The following is a 25,161-nucleotide window of genomic DNA, read 5'->3' as shown; positions in this document are numbered from 1 at the left end:
GATTCGTTATTATCTAATTTATAAAAAATAAATACAAAATTGGCATAGGGTAGAGCTTAATGACGCAGGTACCGTATTTATCGGCGTATACCGCGCACTTTTTTGCCCTGAAAATCAGGGCAAAATCGTGGGTGCGCGATATACGCCGATACCCGCGTTCCCACCTCGAGTTTGAACACTGCGCCGGCATATACCGAGCGCAGTACACTCGTGTATAGTCGGGCAGGCTCAGCTCCTCTCGCGCTCACGTCCTGGACGTACAGGAAGTCCAGGACGTGAGCGCGAGAGTAACCAAGCCTGCCCGACTATACACGAGTGTACTGCGCTCGGTATATGCCGGCGCAGTGTTCAAACTCGGCGCGGGAAAGCGGGGAGGACACTGCAGAAGGACGCCAGACCCGACGAAGAGGACACCCGAAGCCGCAGACGGACGCCGGACCCGACGAGGCCGCCGATGGACGCCGCGCAAGACACCAAAACTGTAAGTATTAAAATGTTTTTTTTTTACAGGAATGCGGGTCCACTTTAGGGGTGCGCAATCCCCCCGATAAATACGGTAAGTGGCTATGAGAGATAGATACAAATGATACTATTCATACAATAGTAAAGAATCGTAATTTATCCCTGTCCACTAATGTTTAGGAACATATTGTAAACAAGCATAAATGAGCAGCCCTTCTCTCCAGGGGAAACAGATGCATCCTTAATACTAGTGATTAAGCGTTTTGTTCCTCCCGAGTGTCTGGCGTGGAACCATGCTTCCCAGCGCAAGAAAGGAAGACGGAGAAATGACAGCCTCACGTTCTCTTAGCTTCTCAAAATCCTCTTGGGATCCCTACATAGCATTTATAATTCTCTGTTCCACTTCCCAGCTCACTACATTTAATGGGATTCAGCACACAGCACAAACGTTAAGCAGCGGAATTTATTTTTGCAGTGAAGTTAAATACTTAAGCGGGTAGGTAGCGTCGACTCCTGCAGCTTCAGATGCTTTGAAATTACCAGTCTCCCTTGCAAAGCAGCATGTCTCTTAGCTTTCATGCTGTGAAATGGGTTTTACTTAAAGCCCAATGAAATGTAAAATATAAGTTGATCTAATTTTAAAAGCAGGCATCTTCTGGTGGTCGTAAATAAGTGCACATGGGATGTACTGGCGATGGCATGGCATGTCGTTATCTAGTTGAGTAGAACCGTCTATGATGGCAACGTTTTTTAGGCAACATACTTAGCCAGGATTCTGGGGTTTGCCTATCGTTGGCATGGATTCATTCAAAGAAATGCATTGCTGCTTCCAGGGAAGCCAGGTGCCACCAAAATTCACACAGCCCCAGCCTTGCCCAGGCTGCGAAGCACATTCAAAGATGATGGTGCATTACACATCACAAATACAACAGGTTTCAACTAACAGTTTATTTACTGTATTTCACTCCCAAAGGTGTTTAAACCCATTGGGCCAGATTCACAGTGGAGATACGACGGCGTATCTGCTGATACGCCGTCGTATCCCTGTTTCTATCTATGCGACTGATTCATAGAATCAGTTACGCATTGATAGCCAGAAGATCCGACAGGTGTAATTGTTTTACACTGTCGGATCTTAGGATGCAATACCGCGGCCGCCGCTGGGGGGAGTTTGCGTCGTAAACCAGCGTCGGGTATGCAAATTAGGAGTTACGGCGATTCACAACGGATTTTCGCGTTCGCTACGTCGCCGCTAGTCTAGTTTCCCGTCGCAAAGTTAGTCGTCGTTTTAGCTTCCCTAACTTTAGTCAGCAAGTGTATTGCTGTCTAAAGTATGGCCGTCGTTCCCGCGTCGAAATTTAAAAATCAACGTCATTTGCGTAAGCCGTCCGGGAATACGGAATTACGCTACGCGCGCCGCCGTTCGAAAAAATGACGTCACGGCACGCAATGCACGACGGGAGTTCGGAAACGGAGCATGCGCGGTAGGTCCGGCGCGGGAGCGTGCCTAATTTAAATGGCATAGGTTTTCATCGCGAGGGCTTGGTGAATCAGGCACTTGCAATGAAAAATTGCGCCGGTGTAACGTATCTACGATACGTTACGCCGCCGCTCTCCTATGTGAATCTGGCCCATTGCGCCTAAGGGTAAAACAAATGATAATGCCTAAGCACAATTTTGCAACTTTGACATGTATTAGTAAAACCGTACATATCATCAACTACTTTATGCATCCAGGTGGATTATACCTTGTTTTTTTCAGGACAAATTGGACTTTCATTTGGTGGTAAATGGTATGGCCCACCTGTCGCCAACCCTTAAAGCGGTTGTATACCCGCGATTAATTTTTATTTATTTTTATACCTGAAAGGCAAAAGCCATAATGAGCTAGTATGCACCGCAAACTAGTTCATTATGAAATACTTACCTCAGAACGAGGTGAAGAGAACTTACCTGGTCCAAGCCGAGCGAGATGTCATCTTGACTCGGCGTGTCTTCCGGGTATCGCCGCTCCAGCGCTGTGATTGGCTGGAGCGGCGATGTCGTCACTGCGCGCAGGAGACTTCAAACCGGCAAGGTCCGGCGGCTGCCGGCCCTTTAGCCCAGGATCTCCGCTGCGCATGCGCCGCTGCAATCGCGGCTAATACACATGCACGGTCTGACTTTTTGCCAACAAACTTCAAAATTAGCGTTTTCCAAAAAATCCGACCGTGTGTACGCTCCATCGGACAAACTTTTTCGGTTTCAAAAGTCCGGCCAACTTCCTTCGGACAAAAATCCACGGAAAAGTTTGTTTGAAGTCCGATCGTGTGTACGAGGCTTTACACTGTACAATGTGACAAAATAGATAAGCTGATTGGCTAAGATATTAAGTAAGATACATCACTCACTAACTACACTGCCCAGTGCCCATTCAAAGAACGGTACGAGTACACAAATTTACGAACAGACAAAGAAACGGATTTACAAAACACACAAAGGCCCAGATTCTCAAAGGGCTTACGACGGCGCAACGCAATGTGCGCCTTCGTAAGTCCTAATCTGGGCCGTCGTATCTATGCGACTGATTCTTAGAATCAGTTACGCATAGATAACCATTAGATCCGACAGGCGTAAGGCTCTTACGCTGTCGGATCTTAAATGCAATTTTTTTTTCCGCCGCTAGGTGTCGCCTCCATCGTTTTCCCGGTCGAGTATGCAAATTAGCAAAATACGCGAATTCCCGAACGTACGCGCGGTCGACGCAGTGAAGTTACAACGTTTACGTTAGATTTGCGATGCGTAAAGTTGCCCCTGCTATATGAGGGGCAACCAATGTTAAGTATGGCCGTCGTTCCCGCGTCGAAATGTAAAAATTTACGTTGTTTGCGTAAGTCGTCCGTGAATGGGGCTGGCGCCATTTACGTTCACGACGAAACCAATGACGTCCTTGCGACGTCATTTAGCGCAATGCACGTTGGGAAATTTTAGGGACGGCGCATGCGCAGTACGTTCGGCACGGGAACACGCCTAATTTAAATGATCCACGCCCCCTACCCGGCTCATTTGAATTAGGCGGGCTTGCGCCGGGGGATTTACGATACGCCGCCGCAACTTTACAGGCAAGTTCTTTGTGAATAAAGCACTTGCCTGTAAAACTTGCGGCGGCATAACGTAAATGACATACGTTACGCCACCGCAGTTTTACGCCCAGATACGAGAATCTGGGCCAAAGGATTTAAAATACGGAATGCTAATTGTTCGTTATAGATGTAATTTTCGTTTTTGTTGTTTCGGTGTTTCATATTTTAGTAAGATTGTCCAATCGTACGTTCGTATTTTCGATTGTTCGTTATTTTGCTTATTCACAGTTCCGTAATTTTCGTATTTTGGTTCATTCAGCTATTCGGATGTTCGAATTGATCCGAATGTATGAATACTAACAAATACGTACGAAAATCCATTTGTTACGAACGGGAACGCACATGTCTAACAGATACTAGCAAACATCATGGAACATGTAACAATACTTACAATATATCAACTACAGTAGCAAGTGTATTTAGAGAAGGACGAAACTGTGTGTCTGTGGCTCACAGCAAAACCATAAACCGACCCATGGATCCCAAAGGCCAGCACAAGGGATAAAACAGCAGAGGAAAGAGAAATAGCAAGTGTACCAAGAGGTTGCAAAGTAAAAAAAAAAATAAAAAAAGGGAAAACAAATACCTCCATGTAGTATGCTCATGATCAGGGTCCTAAATAAACATGGTATTTTTCCAGGGGTCAAAAAAAAAAAAACGATTTAACCACAGAAATGCTCCCCCACAAAGTCTTCATTACCCTGGGATCCTTACATGATCTCTTAACAATAAACAAAATACAGGAAGAGAAGCAGAGAACTTTATTGGGACCTGGAGGGGGGCCTTTCTGATGGACACAGAGAGGGTTTTTGTTAGAGAGTCTGTTAGAAAGAACCCCCAGACATTCTACAGACATAATACAGGAAATAGTCAGAGACTGCAGACATGGTACAGAAGATGATCAGAGACTGCAGACATGATATAGGAGATGGTCAGAGACTGCAGACATAATACAGGAAATGGTCAGAGACTGCAGACATGGTATAGAAGATGATCAGAGACTGCAGACATAGTACAGGAGACAGTCAGAGACTGCAGACATAGTACATGAGACAGTCAGAGACTGCAGACATAGTACAGGAGATGGTCAGAGACTGCAGACATAGTACAGGAGATGGTCAGAGACTGCAGACATAGTACAGGAGATGATTAGAGACTGCAGACATAGTACAGGAGATGGTCAGAGACTGCAGACATAGTACAGGAGATGGTCAGAGACTGCAGACATAGTACAGGAGATGATTAGAGACTGCATAAATAGTACAGGAGATGGTCAGAGACTGCAGACATAGTACAGGAGATGGTCAGAGACTGCAGACATGATATAGGAGATGGTCAGAGACTGCAGACAATAGTACAGAAGATGGTCCATTAGACACCTTTCACACTGGAGGGTTTTTTCAGGCGCTTTAGCATTAAAAATAGTGCCTGAAAAAATCCTCATCTGCAATCCCAGTGTGAGAGCCGGGTGCTTTCACACTGGAGCGGTGCGCTTGCGGGACATTCAAAAATTTCCTGCAAGTAGCTTCTTTGAGGCACTTTCGTGTGTATGTATACACATCGGCGCCCCACCTCTGCAGGCGCCTGGGTGCAAAGCACCCTGCACACCCTGCCTAGGATCGGCCCTGGGCGGTGGCCTGCCGGGTAGCCACGTCACTTCCAGAAATGTCATAGCTACCAGTCAGGGGACATGCCCAGGAGCAGTGAACAGCAGGGAAAGCTGAATACAAATTGGTCGTGTGACATGTGGCCAGTTTTTGTATAAAAAGGTACAAAGGAACACATTTTTAACATTTGAATGATCAATTAAGAATATTGATTATGTTTGATTTATGCATTTTGGTGGGAATGCCTTCCCCTTTCCAGGTCTCTGGGTATGAAACCCTTTCAATTTCAGTCCACCAAAGACAAAAACAAAGCAATAGCAGACTACTTGAGCTTTCGTCCAGGGCCGATCCTAGGCAGGGTGCACAGGGTGCTTTGCACCCAGGCGCCTGCAGAGGTGGGGGCACCGAAGTCACAGAGTTCTCCCCTCCCTCCTTCTCTCCTTGTTTGTGTCTGTCCAGAACTAGTGTTCTGAGTATAGGTGTGTGTCCGTCCAGAACTCATGTGTCTCTGACCATCTACTGTACTATGTCTGTAGTCTCTGACCATCTCCTGTACTATGTCTGTAGTCTCTGACCATATTGTGTACTATGTCTCCAGTCTCTGACCATCTCCTGTACCATATCTGCAGTCTCTGACCATCCCCTGTACCATGTCTCCAGTCTCTAACCATCTCCTGTACTATGTCTGTAGTCTCTGACCATATCCTGTACTATGTCTCCAGTCTCTGACAATCTCCTGTACCGTATCTGCAGTCTCTGACCATCCCCTGTACCATGTCTCCAGTCTCTAACCATCTCCTGTACTATGTCTGTAGTCTCTGACCATATCCTGTACTATGTCTCCAGTCTCTGACCATCTCCTGTACCGTATCTGCAGTCTCTGACCATCTCCTGTACTATGTCTCCAGTCTCTGACCATCTCCTGTACTATGTCTTCAGTCTCTGATCGTCTCCTGTACTATGTCTTCAGTCTCTGACCATTTCCTGTATTATGTCTGCAGTCTTTGACCATCTCCTGTATTATGTCTGCAGTCTCTGACCATCTCCTGTATCATGTCTGGGGGCTCTTTCTAACAGACTCTCTAACAGAAGCCCTCTCTGTGTCCATCAGAGAGCCCCCCCTCCAGGTCCCAATAAAGTTCTCTGCTTCTCTTCCTGTATTTTGTTTATTGTTAAGAGATCGTGTAAGGATCCCAGGGTAATGAAGACCCTGTGGGGGGAGCATTTCTGTGGTTAAGTCGTTGCCATAGAAACATGTGTAAAGGGGAGGAGTTAGTAAAATCACCATGCCCATGTGGGGGGGGGGGGCGCCAAAAAATATTTCTGCACCCAGGCGCCTGTGACCCCAGGATCGGCCCTGCTTTTGTCGCATCTGAAAAAGGATGATTGCACCAGTTTTGTACAGCATGTTCCTCCAAAGGCAACTTCTGATTGGAGACTGGTCGCACACTGGATCTGTACCTCATTGACTTTGTTTACAAGAATCGCAGATGACTTCATTGCTCTTAGCATTATCTCATTTCATTCTTTACAGGCAAAGATAATTGTTGTTGTTTTCTCTAGTTCTTACAAATGAAGTTTAGGCAGCTATTTAATTAGTGCGGTAATTAAGACAAGGTTTGAAAAATGAAAATGGATTTCACAAAATCCATTTTTGTTCCACCATATTATCTAGGCTTGTCACACCGGTTACATCTACTCAGTCATTGTCCAGGATGAGATCAGATAACATGGATAGTGTAGATTACTAACAAATAAAATACCGGTAGTACTAACAATAATGCAATAATTCCCCTGGAATAAAATAAAATCAGAAAGTGGATTAACCAGACATATTTTGATGATATTAACCTGCCATCCTGTCTGGATTAACGGTAATTATTATAGATTCTGAGGGCATTTTACGGGCAGTTGTCATTTAAAGGGGTTTTCCACCTTTTTTTAAGTTTATTAAAAGTCAGCAGCTACAAAAAGTGTAGCTGCTGGCTTTTAATAAACAGACACTTACCTGCTCCACGGCTCCAGCGACGTGCCGGCCAGGGCTCTGCTCCTCGCCCCCCCTCGCCGGCCGGCGTCTTCATTCTTAGTGTGGGCACCCGGCAGTGATAGCTTTCGGCTTCACGGCCGGGCACCCACTGCGCATGCGCAAGCGGCAGTGCGCATGCGTGAGCGGCGCGCCGCCGTCCGATTGGACAGGCGCTCACCTACAGGGAGGGGCTGTGAAAAGGCGATTAAGCTAATCGCCTTTCCAGCCCCTCGGTGGAAGGAGGAAGAGGGACAGGAAGTCCCCTTCTCCTGAAGACCCCCCCCCCCAAAAAAAAATTACATGCCAAGGTAAGGGGGCGAGGAGTGGGTTAAGCGGAAGTTCCATTTTTAGGTGGAACTCCGCTTTAAGGTTAAAGGCAGAACTTAGAAGGGTTATGGTAGGCTCTGCATTTTGTATGAAGATTATTCTGTTAATAAACGGTGGCTGTTCCTCTAAATAGTTATACAGTTAATCAGGCTAAAAGAAGTAAACCAATCATCTCTCTGCACCCTTTGAAGCTAAAATTCACGGTTGATCCAGGAGAAGGCAGAGGAAGGCAAAAAAAACGTACAAAAGCATTATTCAATTTTCTCCAATGGGAATGGCATTCTCCCTGATTTCCACTCAGACTGATCCATGCCTAAATATTCTATGATTTTATTTCTTATAAATAATAGTAGCTATCTATAATATATACAGTATGCGGCCGCTCAGCATTTAGGCCAACCTGCTGACCGGCCACATATATAGGGGTTAAGGACAATATGTATGTTCAATTAAAAAAAAAATATATGATTGTTTATAGTGCCATATACTATTTATCAATCATTGTATGTATAAAATAATAAACCATAGGTGCAGTAACAGGACTATTTCTCCTATTTTGTGTTACAGCTGTTGCTATAATGCACGATTAATCGTTTAAGAATCGAGATCGCGATTCAACTCTCCTCACAATCCTAAAATAGCCTTTTCCTGATTCTATGTAACAAGTGCAGAGAGTTCTCTGCTCACATCTGACAGCTGATAAAGACATAATCTAGGCAGCCTGCCAAGTTTTATCACAACATAGCTTAGGTGAAGATAAAGAGAAAGCTTGTAACATGTAGTTTTTTTTAGATCTAAGGAATGAACTTCGGTCTGTAAATGAGAACAGTGTAACTACTTAAAGACTAAGGCCCAGATTCACAAAGCACTTGCGCCGACGTATAACATGTTACGCCGACGTAAGTGCAAATGTGCGCCGTCGTATCTGCGCGCCAGACCCACAAACAGATATGCGCCTAAAACCAGGCTACACCCCGCCGACGTAGCTTGCTTACGCCGGCGTAGGGTGGGCGCACATTTAGGCTGGGTGCATGGTGCCGCTCCCATTGTTTAGCCATTCAAACATGCAAATGAGGGAAATACGGCGATTCACGAACCTGCGTGCGCCCGACGCAGGCTACGCGAGGTGCGCGTAAGTTGTACGTCCGGCGTAAAGTTATTCCCCATAAAGGAGGTGCAACCCAGCAGCAGACATGCAAAGGTCTGCACCATGGAACACAAGCCGGCGTATTTTACATTGGACGTGTGTCTGGCTGGGGCGTAGGTTACGTTCACGCCGTACACAGTGATCCGGCGTAGTTTAGGCAATGTTCCGACGTGGTTGTGAGCATGCACAGGGGAATGCATCCACGTCACGGCGCATGCGCAGTTCGTGATACGTATCTGCCTAGCGTTCGGCCCATCATTTGCATGGGGTCACGCCTCATTTGCATGGGTCACGCCCACTTCCACCTACGCCGGCTTACACCTTCGAATCCCACGCCACGCTGGCGCAGCGTTGGGAGCACTGGCTTGCTGAATTCATTGCTTGCCTCTCTGTGCTGCGTTGGCGTAGCGTACATTGGTTACTCTACGGCGGCGTAATGTGCGCCCACTCTCTGTGAATCTGGGCCTAAACCTTTTTCTGACACAAATCAGTTAAAATCAGTATTTTTTTTGCTAGAAAATTACTTGGAACCCCCAAACACTATATATTTTTTTTAGCAGAGACCCTAGAGTTGTGATGGCAAACCTCTTTGAGCCTGAGTGCCCAAATTGCAACACAAAACCAACTCATTTATGTCAAAGTGCCAACACTGCAATTACCACCTTTGGCTATGCTGTGTGTGTTTGACAGTGAAACGCATGTGCAGGGCCGCTGATAGGGGGGGGTCATCAGTCCTCTTGTAGGGGGCCCAGGCACACAGGGTGGCCCAAACACCAGAGGGAAGGAGGGGCATTTACAGGATGCCCTGTGCGGCTCTCCCGCCAATTTCTAGCTGTTGCAGGAAGAGACACAGACACAACTGCCAGCTTTCTTTGTCCTGTTAAAAAAATAACAAATTGTAACCCTGTATTGTTTTAATTCCTTGTAAAAAAAAATTGTAAAAAAAAAAAATATTTGTAAAAATTGTAAAATAAAATAATTTTAAAACATTTTAACTTTTTTTAAAAAAATATGTTTTTCTTCAAGAATTTTTAAAACCTATTTAAAAAAGGGCTAATTCACACAGCTTCTCTGTTATCTGTGTGTCCGCTAAGAATGATTTTAGTATATTTATTGTGAATTTTTTTATTATATATTTAATGGGGGGGAGGGCTGCAGGTAGGTTGCATGATTTCTAACAGCAGCCCTGCGCATGTGTATGGTGCCTGAACCCTTTTTATATGGTGTTTGGAGGATTGTATGAAATAAGGCTTATGACAATCCTCCAAACGCCATATAAAAAGGATAGACAACGTTGTCACACAAAAAACACACATTTAGGCACCTAGGCACCATACCCATGCGTTCCATTGTCAAACACGCACAGCATAGTGGCTATAAACATACATAACTGTAGTCAGATCATTGCTCCACATCATGACACAGCCCAATGATTTCTGAAGTTTTCCATGTTCACCCCAAGGCACCACAGCACACGCTCATCAAGTTCTGTATATTTTCCTCTTAGGCCTCGTACACACGATAGGTTAACCAGAGGACAACTGTCTGAAGGACCGTTGTCCTAGGTTAACCTATGAAGCTGACTGATGGTCCATCGTGCGTACACACCATCAGTTAAAAAAACGATCGCGTCAGAACGCGGTGACGTAAAACACAACAACGTGCTGAATAAACGAAGTCCGTGCATGCGTGTATTTTTAACCGATGGTTGTGCGTACTAACGATCGGTTTTGACCTGTCGGTTAGCAATCCATCGGTTACATTTTAAAGCAAGTTGACATTTTTTTATCCAAAGGTTAAACAACCTATGGGGCCTACACACGATCGGTTTGGACCGATGAAAACGGTCTTTTAGACCATTGTCCTCTGATTAACCGATCGTGTGTACGAGGCCTTACTGTTCCTGATGCAGAAACCCAGTCATCCAGCTGAGGATCGCCCACCCCAAGAGGGATTGCAGTCAGCAGGCAGCCATCAGGAATTATGGGGCCCCTTACACGGCTTCAGGCATGGGTCCCCTGTCGCAGAGAAGCGGGGGGGGGGGCTGCTGCAAATTGAGAAGCGGGGGGGCCCTTTACAAAAAAAAGAAGAAATAAAGAAAAATATATATAAAAAAGGGGGGGTTTGCCATCCGGGGCCCCTGGGGACCTCTAAAAAAAAAAAATTGTCCCTTTAATAAAAAATTAAATAAAAATATATTTAATTTTTTTTTTTTTTATAAAAAAAAAAAAAAAAAGGGGGGTTGCCATCCGGGCCCCTTACAGGTGTACTGCCTGTACCCCCCTGATGGCGGCCCTGGCAGTCAGTTTAGTACACATCTGGCTCCAGGGTCCAGTGTTGGTGTGACTGACAGCAGCTTCTCCTTTTGTTGGTGCCTGTGATTGCCCTTTTCCTACTGCTGCCCCTCATCATCATCTACGGCCACCATCATGGCCTCCCATTGGTTCTATCACCAACACATGTTCCGCCTACCAAACTTGTTTCAACCCGGAAGCAACGATTCGTCTCCCCCATGCCTACTCATGGCCCCAGAGGCATGATTTTGATGAGTATAGATTGCATGCCCACAGAGAGGGCTCTGCGTGCCATCTGTGGCACGCGTTCCATGGGTTCGCCATCACTGCCCTAGAGAATAAAATGGCAGTTGTTGCAATATTTTATGTCGCACTGTATTTGCACAGCGGTCTTTCAAACGCAATTTTTTGGAGAAAGAATACACTTTAATTCATTTTCATTTAAAAAACGAAACAGTAAAGTTAGCCCAATTTTTTTGTATAACGTGAAAGATGATGTTACGCCGCGAGGATCATGAGAGAATTCGGGATCTTTATTCTAAGCAAAAAAAAATGTGATTCTCATTTTAGCCAGAATTGTGCAGCTCTACTATAATGTAAAAATACAAATCTTTAATCTTACCACAGAATCCCTTTCTCCATCTCTTTGTATCTTTGTACCGTGTATGTGTTTGAACTCTCCAAATGCTTATCGAAACATCAGAAAAAGTACAATAAATCATAATACCAGCTGAAACCGTCAAAGTTTATGCCTAAGAACTGTCTATAAAAAAACAAGATAGATTTAAAAATAAATTGAAAATCAAAAACACACAATATCCTGAGAAAACATAAAATAAGTCAAGCTGTTCAATTTCTAGGAAGACATCTGTTTACTAAATGTGTATTTTTGTAAAAATTGAGGATGAAATATATTACAATATAAAACATCAATTGTTCGGGGTCTAGGTCTTTGTATTCTACTGAGTTACAACTGAAAAAATTGGTTGGATATTTTATGGGTGAATATTGTACTTTAAAATGAGCAAATCTACGGGAAGCTCATGTTATGGTCTTTTGTAGTGTGATGTCGTTGAACATCTTCTAGTGTTTATGCCATACATTATATCTCCATCATAGAGAACACACATTGCTTTAAAAGCAAACTCTGTATTAGCCTACCAGGATAACCTGTCCAGACCATAGCACCCTACGGCTGAATAATCCTCTCTCACCAACAGTGACAGAATAAATGCATTTTTATATGGGGAATAAGAAGTGGTTTAGCATTGTACATGCTGTTGTTGATAACTGCTGTGTTCTGTCCAAATGCATCTTGTGCTCTAGGTGACATTGACTCGTCCTTACACAACATGATCATTAATGCTTGTTCCATGAACATAAGCTAAAGTCTCATACTCTTTGGGATATTTCATCTGACCTTGTTAATGTTTTAAATTCACTTTTGTTATTGTGATTTTTATTTTTATTTTATAGAGGTTCTTTTAGAATTATAACTTATAATTTTAGAACATCAGACTGTTTTACCTCTGTTAACTTTTTTATTTTATTTTGATATTGTGTTTTTTTTTGTTTTTGTTTTTTGTAGTATTTTTTTTTTTCACATTTAGGCATTAAAAGCAGGTGTTTGAGAGGCATTAAAAATGCCCCTTAACCACTTACCCCCCGGACCATATTGCTGGTCAAAGACCAGAGCACTTTTTGCGATTCGGGACTGCGTCGCTTTAACTGACAATTGCGCGGTCGTGCGACGTGGCTCCCAAACAAAATTGGTGTCCTTTTTTTCCCACAAATAGAGCTTTCTTTTGGTGGTATTTGATCACCTCTGCGGTTTTTATTTTTTGTGCTATAAACAAAAATAGAGCGACAATTTTGAAAAAAATGAATATTTTTTACTTTTTGCTGTAATAAATATCCCCCAAAAATATATATAAATTTTTTTTTTTCCTCAGTTTAGGCCAATACGTATTCTGTCATTTTTAATAATATATTTTTTTTACTAGTAATGGCAGCGATCAGCGATTTTTTTCGGTACTGCGACATTATGGCGGACACTTCGGACACTTTTGACACATTTTTGGGACCAGTGGCATTTTTATAGCGATCAGTGCTATAAAAATGCATTGGATTACTATAAAAATGCCACTGGCAGTGAAGGGGTTAACACTATGGGGCGAGGAAGGGGTTAAGTATGTTCCCTGGGTGTGTTCTTACTGTGGGGGGGGGTAGCCTCACATGGGGAAACACTGATCTTCTGTTCATACATTGTATGAACAGAAGATCAGCATTTCCCCCGCTGACAGGACCGAGAGCTGTGTGTTTACACACACAGCTCCCGTTCCCCGCTCTGTAACGAGCGATCACGTGTGCCCGGCGGCGATCGCGCCCGCCGGGCACACGCATGGGAGTTGGGGGCGAGCGGGGGGCGCGCGTACGCGCCCCTAGTGGCCGCTCTAAGAGCCGACGTAGTATGACGGGCTCTTGCCCAGGAGAGCCGACCTGCCGCCGTAGAATGACGGCGGCTGGTCGGCAAGTAGTTAAACACCTATGCAAATGATACAATGAACAGCACACACTTCAGCGTCCCGTCACCTCAAAAGTGAAGCCTCATGTCGAGTCATTAGGCGTTTGAAGCCTTTCAACGTCTTCCATTTAAGTCTATGGTAACGCTTCGCAAATGCTCTTGCAGGCAGTTACGGTGCGGTTGGGCAGGCATTAAGATTTGTTTATTTCTTTTAATGGAATAGGCATTTGTGGAGCGGTTCTAACATGCCTTAATGCCCATCAAAGCTTTAAAACTGCACATAGGGCGTTTGGAGAGCATTTTTAACGTGTCATTAATGCTTGTAAAACGCCAGTCTAACGCCCATACTAAAACATGCAGCATTTTTTAACGTCATTTTAAAAAATGTTGTTTTTCGGGTAGTAAAAAATGATCGTGTGTGGGCTAAAACAACGTTTTAAACCCGCGCATGCTCAGAAGCAGAAGAAGTTATGAGACGGGAGCGCTCGTTCAGGTAAAACTACCGTTCATAATGGAGTAAGCACATTCATCACGCTGTAACAGACAGAAAAGCGCAAATCGTCTTTTACTAACACGGAATCAGCTAAAGCAGCCCAAAGGCGAATAGAACTTCCCCTTTAGAGTGCCGTCGTACGTGTTGTACGTCACCACGCTTTTTTCATCATTTTTTAAAAACAATGGTGTGTAGGCAACGTCGTTTTTAATGATGAAGTTGGAAAAACGTTGTTTTTTGGACATGCTGAAAAACAAAGTTTTTTTTTCATGCCGAAAAATCATCGTGTGTAAGCGGCATAAGGCCCATACTAATGCTATAGGAGCGCTAGAAATTTTGTGAAGTGTAAACAAGCTCTTATATTTAAGAATTAAAAAAAAGCCTGACCCTCTTACCCTTGTTAACTTTTTTCTCATTTGATATTGTGTTTTTTTTTGTACAGTTTAGTTTTTAGTTTACAGTACAATTATATTCAAAACTGTTTGAAAGGTCTGACCATCTTACCCCTGTTAACTTTTTTAACTCCCTTTTGCAAATTATTTCATATAATTTAACTTTTTTATAATTATATTTTGGAATATTTGAATGGTATGTCCCTTGTACCTATGTTACCTGGTTTTTATGTAATGGCTTTTTTTTTTATTATATGTTTTTTTTTTAATTATGCTTGTATTATAGAATGGTCTGGATTTCAAGTACTTTCCTTTGCAACATTTTTGAATGGTCTGACTCTCTTATCCCTTTTAAAAACATTTTTTAATTATTATTATTATTCATTATATTTTAGAATTTTAGAACAGTCTAGATTTTAAGTGTGCTCCATTTCAGGCCACTTTTATACTACTTGTTTGCTGAATCATGAACTGTATCTTTTGCCTAGTCCCTAGCATCTTGGTTAAAAGTGTATACTACAAGTAAGTGGCATTAATATTTGTTGTTTTATGTGTTTGCTGATTTACCACATAATTATTTTAGCGATCAGGTTTACCTTAAAGGGGTGTTCCAGGCTTTTTTTTATGTTTATTAAAAGTCAGCAGCTACAAAAAGGGTAGCTGCTGGCTTTTAATAAACATACACTTACCTGTTCCACGGTCCAGCAACGTTCCGGTCCCCCCCCCCCTTCACCGCCAGCGCCTCCACTGCAACTGTGGGCACCCGGCCGTGACAGCTTTCGGCTTCACGGCCGGGCACTCACTGCGCATGCATGAATGGCGCAGCGCTCCCTGATTGGACAGGCGATCGCCTGGGACCTGTCACGTGTCCCAGGTGATCGCCTACAGGGAGGGGCCGCTAAAAGGCGATATGACGTATCGCCTTAGTGGTCCCTGGGCGGAAGGAGGAAGTGGGACAGGAAGTCTCACTCCTCCTGAAGCCCCCACTCCCCCCCCCAAGAAATTGACATGCCAAATGTGGCATGTAAGGGGGGCGAGGAGTGGATTAAGCGGAAGTTCCACTTTTGGGTGGAACTCCGCTTTAATGTCACCCTATCAAGCAACTTATGCTTGCCCTTCTTTAAAGGCAGAAGTTTTCTTTTTATCTTAATTCACGCTATGCATTAAGATAAAAAACCTTCTGTGTGTAGCAGCCTCCCCAGCACCCCCTAATTACTTACCTGAGCCCCATCTTTGTCCAGCAATGTCCACGAGTGTCTTAGCCTTCCAGGACTCTCCTCCTGATTGGCTGAGACACAGCAGCGGCGCCATTGGCTCCCAAAGCTGTCAATCAAAGTCAGTGAGCCAATCAGGGGAGAGAGGGGGTGGGGCCGGGCCGGGGGTCTGTGTCTGAATGGACACACTGAGCTGGGACTCGGTTCAGGTGCCCCATAGTAAGCTGCTTGCTGTGGAGGCACTCTACAGGAGGGAGGGGCCAGAAGCACCAAAGAAGGACCCGAGAAGAGGAGGATCCTGGCTGCTCTGTGCAAAACCAACTGCACCGAGCAGGTACAGTAAGTATAACATGTTTGTTTTTTAAATTAAAAAAAGAGACTTTACAATCAGTTTAAATTCACCTTTGGTCTATTCAGTTGCAAGGAAGGTGTCAGGACCTGGTTCACCTGTTGGTGGCACTGTGGGTCTCTGGGCAAAAAGCTGTAGTTCCAGTGACCACCAGTGGGTGTCTCCTAGGGGCCATCATGCCTCGGTAATCAGTCTCAAATGGTCTCAGCTGCTAGCAGGACAAATAATGCCTCTCCCGTTAGCACACAGTGCTTCAGTGTTTTGGCTGCTCCTGCCTTGTACTCTGTTTGTCATGCTCCTGCCTTTTCTGCAATTTATTCTTGACCTTGCTCTTGTTCCTGCCCTGCACCCAGTACCTTGCTGCCTTGCCCCCTGCTTCTAGTGATTTCCCCTACCTTGCATATTTCACAATTGTATATATTTGTATATTTAGCTAGTTATTAGGTTCCTGCATTTTGGTTGTTCAGTTTTGATTTTCATGCATTCTCATGTTTATTGCTGTTTATTGCTGTTGGTGAGTGGTTATTGTTCACTGTAAATAAAGCTCCCTTTAAATATATATATATATACAGTACATGGTCTGGTCCCAGTTTCTGTGTGTAGCTACATATAACTGGTCTCCCAGCTGCTGATTCCTGATGTAACACGGAGGCAAAGGTCCAAAGCAGAACTAGAAGTGAATTACACACGATCTGAAAATCAGACAAAAAATACTGGGGTAGATCCACAGAGAAATAGATGGCATATCAGAGATACGCTACGCTGCCGTACCTTACCTGGCAGAATTTCGAATCCTCAAAGAATTTGCGCCTTAAGATACGGCGGCGTAGTGTATTTCTGGCGGCGGATTTCAAATTGGGCGGGTAGGGGGCGTGTTTCATTTAAATGAAGCTCGTCCCCGCGCCGAATGAACTGCGCATGCGCCGTCCCGAAATTTCCCGCCGTGCATTGCGATAAATGACGTCGCTAGGACGTCATTTTTTAACTTAGACGTGAGTTACGTCCATCCCGATTCACGGACGACTTACGCAATAATAAAAAATAATTCAAATTTCTACGCGGGAACGACGGCCATACTTAACATGGCAAGTCTAACCATACGCCGCAAAATAGCAGCTTTAACTATATTCCGGAAAAAGACGACTAGAGACGACGTAAGAGAATGCGACGGCCGTGCGTACGTTTGTGGATCGACGGAAATTGATAATTAGCATACCCGACGCGGAAAACTACGAGAACTCCACCCAGCGGACGCCGAAGTATTGCATCTACGATCCGAAGGCGTACGAAGCCGTACGCCTGTCGGATCGAACCCAGATGCCGTTGTATCTTGGTTTGAGGATTCAAACTAAAGATACGACGCGGGAAATTTGAAAGTACGCTGGCGTATCAGTAGATACGCCGTTGTGTACTCTGTCTGTGGATCTACCCCACTGTTTTCTACGCGATTATATGATAATCGGATCTTTGGTACAGAGCTTTCAAGAGCCGATCACGACAGTTCATCCGATATTATCCGATGAGACAAGCACGAAAAATGTTCTCGTATTATACAAGATCGTACGATTTTCATTTAATCAGTACAGTTGTCATTCGAAAACACAACACAAATACACTACAACACTTCTGTTTTTTTTATTCTGTCATACGAGAATTTTTGTAAACTTTAGTAAACTCCCCATTTTTGATATGCGACTAGCATGTAAAAAAAACAGATGATCTGACGTCCGATTTTCGAATCGTGTGTACAGGCCATGGCCCTCCCACCAGGTGGAACTAATTGCTGGAATCGGCTGACTGCTGGGAGACACCTACTTGTGGACCCTGGAACTGCAGCAATCGGCCCAGAGCACCACAGTGCCACCAGCAGGCAAACTTGATCCTAACAGAAGGAAAGTCATTTTTAAGTTGTGATTCATTCTGCTTGTAGCTTACACAGAGCTGAGGACTGACTCCTTGCCCCGCGTGTGACAGCACAGGACCAGGAAGAGGAATGCGTCACATGCTCCTCATATCCAGAAGTCTAAAATTCCCTTTGTTTCCTGTGGGTAAAAAGTTCAGCAGAGAAGTGAAGGAAAATTTGTATTTGCTGCTGGAGGTGGGCAATAAAGTGTACCTTTGCCTTGCCCTGAATGCTCATTGAGAAGGATCATTAGTGACTTGGATACTAGGGTTGCCGTCTCATCCCTTTAAACCTGAACACATATGAAATACACATCCTCTGAGGCTAATTAAATGCAGATAAGGTACCAAGTGAGTTTAATTACCACCTTAATCAGCCACAGAACCTGTGTAATTAATATGTGTTTGGGTTTAAAGGGATGAGATGGCAACTCTATTGGATACAATTTAAACTCTTGAATTGTGGGTATATAAATACCTTAATACAACTTAACACTTTTCCTTGGTGAAAGTGATGTTTTGCAGTTAAAAACCTTTAAGACTGATGCAATAGAGTTTTACACCATATGAGTGCTCATTTTTGCTTGACATTCATTCCCTAATTACTGATTACGATATACTGATTACATTGCTATTAAGAATCAGGTTGTTTTCAATTGGTTGTTTGTGGTTTTGGTTGATCACTATAGAGCAACTATGCCAGCAGTTGTGTTATACCATATGCATGATATTGGTTGCAGCAAATACAGCTAAAAAAACAGAATGGACTTTCAATGACAGCCAGCACAAGTGTGGTCCCCAAATGAGCTGGTGTTAGGTCAGACAGCCAGCAAAATAAACTCGGTATGTAATTGCGAGTAGCTGCCAGAGATAGAGCATAATCAATATAGTGGGTCAAGGTCTCACCAGTTAGCTGATAGAGTCACTCTGCAAGAGTTTTCCTATACTGCTAAGCACATGCTGGGTGGGGATGTGAAATATGTCAGTTTCACACAGCTGTTTTAGAATTCCATACCGTTATTCGAAAGATATAATGAAGAAATAAAAGCTACATTGTCTTGGTACAATAAACAGGACAGCTCCTAAAACAATACATTTGTATGTTAAAGTGATTGTAAAGGTTCACAATAATAACAAACATGTCATACTTACCTCCACTGTGCAGCCCCCTTTTGCACAGAGTGGCCCCGAACCAGGTCTTCTGGGGTCCCTCTGCGGCTGTCTCGGCTCCTCCCCGCATCAGATAACCCCCTCTGCGGGCGCGCTCCCCGAGTCCAGCATTTGCGTCCATAGACACGAATGCCAATAGCTACGCTGCTATCAATCTATCCAATGAAGATCCGAGAAGACCGGGCGGAGATCACCTCAGCAGCATAGGATGCATTAATGTGAAAAAACGGGAAGGTTTACAACCTCATTAAAGTCTATCTAAAGCCAAATGTTTTTTTTATTTTTTTATGTTTGGGTTTTTTTTTTTTTTTTGCATAGCATGTAGAATGGTTAAAATGCCTTCAGTTTTCTTTTCTTTTTTTTGTCCCTCTGTGGAGAATTACCTTCCTGTCCCAAAAGAACAATAAAAAAATTAGATGAAATCTTTCCAAAGTATAGGGGCAATGCTGTATCCTGTCTAGGCCAACAAGGCCCAGGCAGCACTTTGCAGGGCGGCAGAACGAAAAGAGTCTCCGATGGCTTGCGCTACACTGTTAGTGCGTTGCTACTAATTTTGACTGGACCACAAACCTTCCTCACTGTGCTATATGTTTTCTGCTGCACCATTGGCATGGTTATATCTTCTTAGTACTCTCCATAATATTATCCGAAATTTGTGAAAAACAACGAGAAAATTTTTGAGCATGTTCTAAATTTTCAATGGCCATTTTTCACGTTGAGAAAAATGCTCTGGAGCCTGCACACAATCGTTTTTAATGACCATTTAAAAAAATTGCATTTTTCACGTCATAAAAAATGGTCGTTGTTTGTACGCGGCATTATAGTGAATTAACTTTGCACTTTTGGCTGTCATATGACGACTAACAATAGCTGTTATTTTTCTAAGCTTCTGTTAAAGAGAACAAGTCACTAATCACATTCCAAAAATAAATAAGCAGTAATGCATTAGCCGCTTGTTCCCTTTCACCAAAACCTAGAGCACACACCTTGTCTAGTGCCATAATTGCTTCTGACCTGACGAATTTTGCTTGTTGAAGCAAGAATACATGCACAGTTCAGGAGTAGGGATGAGCCGAACACCCCTCCGTTCGGTTCGCACCAGAACCTGCGAACAGACCAAAAGTTTGTGTGAACTTTAGAACCCTGTTAAAGTCTATGGGACTCGAACGTTTGAAATCTAAAGTGCTAATTTTAAAGGCTAATATGCAAGTTATTGTCCTAAAAAGTGTTTGGGGACCCGGGTCCTGCCCCAGGGGACATGTATCAATGCAAAAAAAGTTTGGATTTCAAGGGGAACTCCACCCCAAATGTAAAAAAAATGGCATGGAGTTCCCCCCAAAAATCCATACCAGACCCTTTATCCGAGCACGCAACTTGGCAGGTCGCAGGAAAAGAGGGGGGACAAGAGAGCGCCCCCCCTCCTGAACTGTACCAGGCCACATGCCCTCAAATTGGGAGGATGCTTTGGGGGTCTGTGATGGGGACAAGGGCCTTATCCCCACAACCCTGGCCCGGTGGTGGGGGTCTGCGGGCGGGGGGCTTATCGGAATCTGGAAGACCCCTTTAACAAAGGGGACCCCCAGACCCCGGCCCCCCCTATGCGAATTGGTTATGGGGTGGTACGGTTCAGGAGGGGGGGGCGCTCTCTCACCCCCCCCCCCTCTTTTCCTGTGGCCTGCCAGGTTGCATGCTCGGATAAAGGGACTGGTATGGATTTTTGGGGGGAACTCCATGACATTTTTTTTTTCATTTGGGGTGGAGTTCCCCTTAAAATCCAAACTTGTTTTGCATTGATACATGTCCCCTGGTGCAGGACCCGGGTCCCCAAACACTTTTTATGATAATAACTTGCATATAAGCCTTTCAAATTAGCACTTTAGATTTTTTCCCATAGACTTTTACAGGGTGTTCCGCTGCTTTTCGAATTTGCTGCGAACACCCCAAATTGTTCGCTGTTCGGCGAACGGGCAAACAGGCAATGTTAGAGTCGAACATGAGTTTGACTCGAACTCGAAGCTCATCCCTATTTAGGAGCTTATTCAGTGCTAAGTGAGTGGTGTTACCAGCCGCTGCAAGATGAGGACTGAGCGTTCATAAAAAAGAAAGAAACATTTGTATTGTGCATGCTTATTTTGTTAATTGCTGGAGGAAATGAGACTTGCAGCTTGAGCGTTTTTTTTAAACCATATTGGTTACCATTCAATTAAAAAAAAATGCCTGGAGTTGGGCTTTCATGCAGTTTTTGTCTAATTTATAATTTTTATAATGTTTTTCCGATAGTGTAGTCCACCTTTTTACCATCTCATATGGATTTATTGTTTTCTGTAAAATACCTATCTGTATTCTGCTTCCACAGTCTGATCACCACCACCACCACTCCCGTAACATGGTGATTTCCATCCTTCACCTGCCTCTTCAATATACCATTTGCCGATAATTCAATCTTGTACAAGCAAAAGTGGACCTTTAATACTTATATGATGCATAAAGAAAAGGCATTATATAATAGTTAATAGTTCCTTTGACCTTACATTACAGAAGGCGAGGCAATTTCTGGCAATCGTGATCTCATTGTAGCCTTAATGACCTCATCTAATTATTGTTAACTGAGAGATTGTCTAGTGCTTAATGTGAGTCACCCAATAAGCACCAACGTCCTAATGAACTCATCACAGTGTGCTGGTCTTTAACCAGAAACAGAGAATCATTTGGAAAATTAGAAAAAAACGCATTAAGGAGAGGAAGCCAGATTCATTTTACTTCTATGCCTCTGACATGAGAAGATAATGATATTGTGTTAGAAAAATCTACATTGATGACTGAAGAGCAAGGTTCAGAGAGGTTAGACTAACAGGATATTTTTTACTGAAGGGCAGTGATGGTCCTCCTGAGAATCTTGACCTCTTGTGAAGAATGATCAGGTCATTACTACACCCATATACATCATATTCAATGCTCAGGGACTTACTGAGCTTGCAGGACATAATCAAAATTTGTATTCTTTTTCATTGTTACAAGAGTGCCATAACTTTTATTTATATATATATATATATATATATATATATATATATATATATATATATATATATATATACACCCGAAAACAAGACCTAGTGCTATTTTCCAGAAGGGCTGCAATATAAGCCCTATACCGAAAATAAGCCCTAGTTTGAGGTGCTTGTGTACGCCTACAGTTTAATCCTCTCTGTTACGGCAGTGTGCTGTGTGTGTGTCTCTGCAATCTAGTGGTATCAGGTGCCTTTGATACAGAGCAGCGTTCAGCTGATCTCCCCACTGGTCTCTTCTCCCGCCTGTCTGTGTGTGTTCTCGGGGCCCCTCCTCCCTCTGCAGAGCTTCGGTGGGTCACGGAAGGTACGGTAGTCTCAGTGCAGAGTCTCTGCAATCAATCATGTCATACTGTGTGCGGTATGCGGCATGGATACTCCTGTCTGCACAAGGAATTTACAGATCTTTTTTCTTCACATGCTGGTGTGCTCTCTTCCCTGCTCCGAGCATTGCGGAGGGAGAGAGCCGCGGTCCCCCCACTGGTGGCTGGGAGAAGTGGAGGCATGCAAAGCTGAGGTGCTGTTGGATTGCAGGGGCACACACATTCTGTATTGTGTGCTACTGTAAAAGAGAGGATTTGGGCATTTTAAGTTTGTTCAAACTGAGAATTCCTGACAGGCAGGGAGGGAGAGAATATGTTAAGACCTACCCCGAAAATAAGCCCTACTGGGTCTTTTGTTGCCAAAATTAATATAAGACCCAGGCTTATTTTTGGGGAAACACGGTATGTTTTTGTGCATAGGACATGGAAACAAGACTAAGAGATTCAAATATGCATAAAAAAAATAGGGGTGCAGAAAAAGGCATCAGCTACTCTATACTGGTGAGTTAAAATGTTAAGCATTTGGCTGAAGCAGAAGGCAGTTTGTTTGCAAAGGGCTGGAGAGCAGTACAGTAATGAGTGTCTGCAGGCAACTGTGAAGCTTGGTGGAGGTTCCTTACAAGTTTGTGACTGCATTTCTGCAAATAGAGTTGAAAATTTGATTAGGATCAATGGTGTCCTCAATGCTGAGAAATGCAGGAAGGTATCCATCATGCCATTCCATCAGGGAGGTGTGTGATTGGCCCTTATTTTTTTTGGCAGCAGGACAATGATCTTGAACATACAGTCAATGTCATGAAGAACTTCAGCGTAAAGAAGAACACAAAGTCCTGGTAGTGATGGTTTGGCCCCCACAGAGCCCTGATCTCAACATCATTGAGTCTGTCTGGGATTACATGAAGAGACAGGATTTTGGCAGCTTAAATCCACAGAAGATCTGTGGTTAGCTCTCCAAGATATTTGGAACAACCTACCTGCCAAGTTCCTGCAAATACTGTGTGCAAGGGTACATAGAAGAATTTAAGAATGTTGCTCTGTTAAAGGCAAAGGGTAGTCACACCAATTATTGGATTGATTTGGAGTTGGAGATTTGGTCAGTATCAATGGTGTCCTCAATGCTGAGAAATACAGGCAGATACTTATCCATTAAATATAGATTTAATTTAATTCTTGGACCCAGGCAGCACAATGTCTTGGGTCAGCCCTGACCATATCCCTACACTATGTTATAGAAAACATCTAGAAACTGTCCCCAAGCAGTAACCGAACACCTTACAGAGTTACTTCAAAAACTGTGTAGAAGTGTATCTAGAAAAATTGTTGCTGATTTGAAGCCAAAGGGTGGTCACACCAAATATTGATTTGATTTAGAGGTTTCTTCTGTTCCCTTAATTTGCATTTTGTAAATTGATAAAAAAGAAACAATTAAAATATATATTTTTAAAAGCATTCTTATTTTATAGCATTTCTTCACACCTGCCTAAAACTGTCTAAAACGTTTGCACAGTACTGTATATATACTCTATATGCACAGTGTATATGTATAACAAAGAAATAAAATATTAATTTGTACTTTGCTATCCAGGCCCTCCATGGGCATCCGCTCCATAGGGCAAGGGGGGTCGTTTGCCCCCCCTGAAAATGCCAGGGAGAGCCAGGAGCAAGGCCGAACTGGCCCTGGGGACGATTTAAGCGGTGACTGCAGCGCTCCCCTCCCCTCTAGTTGTCCCTTATTAAGAGTGCCTGTCCCTCTTCTGGAATCAAATCCATTTGTCCCTCATTTCGAAAGGTTCCTCTTTTAGACCTGAAATAAATATACTGTCAATATAGTGTAGTGTTTCAGTCAAGGGAAAGAGGTGCTGTGTAATGTGAAGGGGTCCAGTGATGCAGGGTGCTGTGTATCGTAAAGGGGTCCAGTGATGCAGGGTGCTGTGTAATGTGAAGGGGTCCAGTGATGCAGGGTGCTGTGTATCGTAAAGGGGTCCAGTGATGCAGGGTGCTGTGTAATGTAAAGGGGTCCAGTGATGCAGGGTGCTGTGTAATGTAAAGGGGTCCAGTGATGCAGGGTGTTGTGTAATGTAAAGGGGTCCAGTGATGCAGGGTGCTGTGTAATGTAAAGGGGTCAAGAGGTGCAGTTGTGGAGAGGGGGTACACAGTAGTGACAAAGAGATATTGAAAGATGCAGGGAACACAGTGGGGTGTTTTTACATTTTAACGTGGGGGCGCTTTTAACCCCCGCTAGCGGTCGAAGTAAGGGTAAAATGCGACTGTGTATCGCCGCTGCCGAAGCACCCCCCTCTGAAAAGATTTCAGCGGATGCCCATGAGGCCCTCATAATCTCTAATGCATTATCACATTATTAAATTCAGTAAAGTCATGGTTAGGAAATCCTTGAAGGTACTTTACAGGAAACGTATTTTTTTTAAAATGGCTGTAAAAATGGTTAACCTAAGAACTACAGTATAGTTTTAGATATTTTGCTAGCAATGCCACCTGCCAGTGTGAGCTGGTATTGAAACTCCTTCTGTTTTATGATATTCTAGTATCCCAATGCATTAAACAGCAGAAAACAAACGCTGTACACATACTGACGTGTTATATAGCTTGGGGGGTCCACATTAATCTTATTGTCTTTATTTTTATCTGTGAGGATTCGGGAGGTGGTATAAACTTCTGGAGCGGCTCCTTAGTGTCTAATTAATTGCAGCATCACACATATTGGTTGAAACTCCCCCTAGCCAAAC

Source organism: Rana temporaria, chromosome 13 (genome assembly GCF_905171775.1).
Source record: "Rana temporaria chromosome 13, aRanTem1.1, whole genome shotgun sequence".
Taxonomy (NCBI): Eukaryota; Metazoa; Chordata; class Amphibia; order Anura; family Ranidae; genus Rana; species Rana temporaria.
This window is presented reverse-complemented; position numbering follows the sequence as displayed.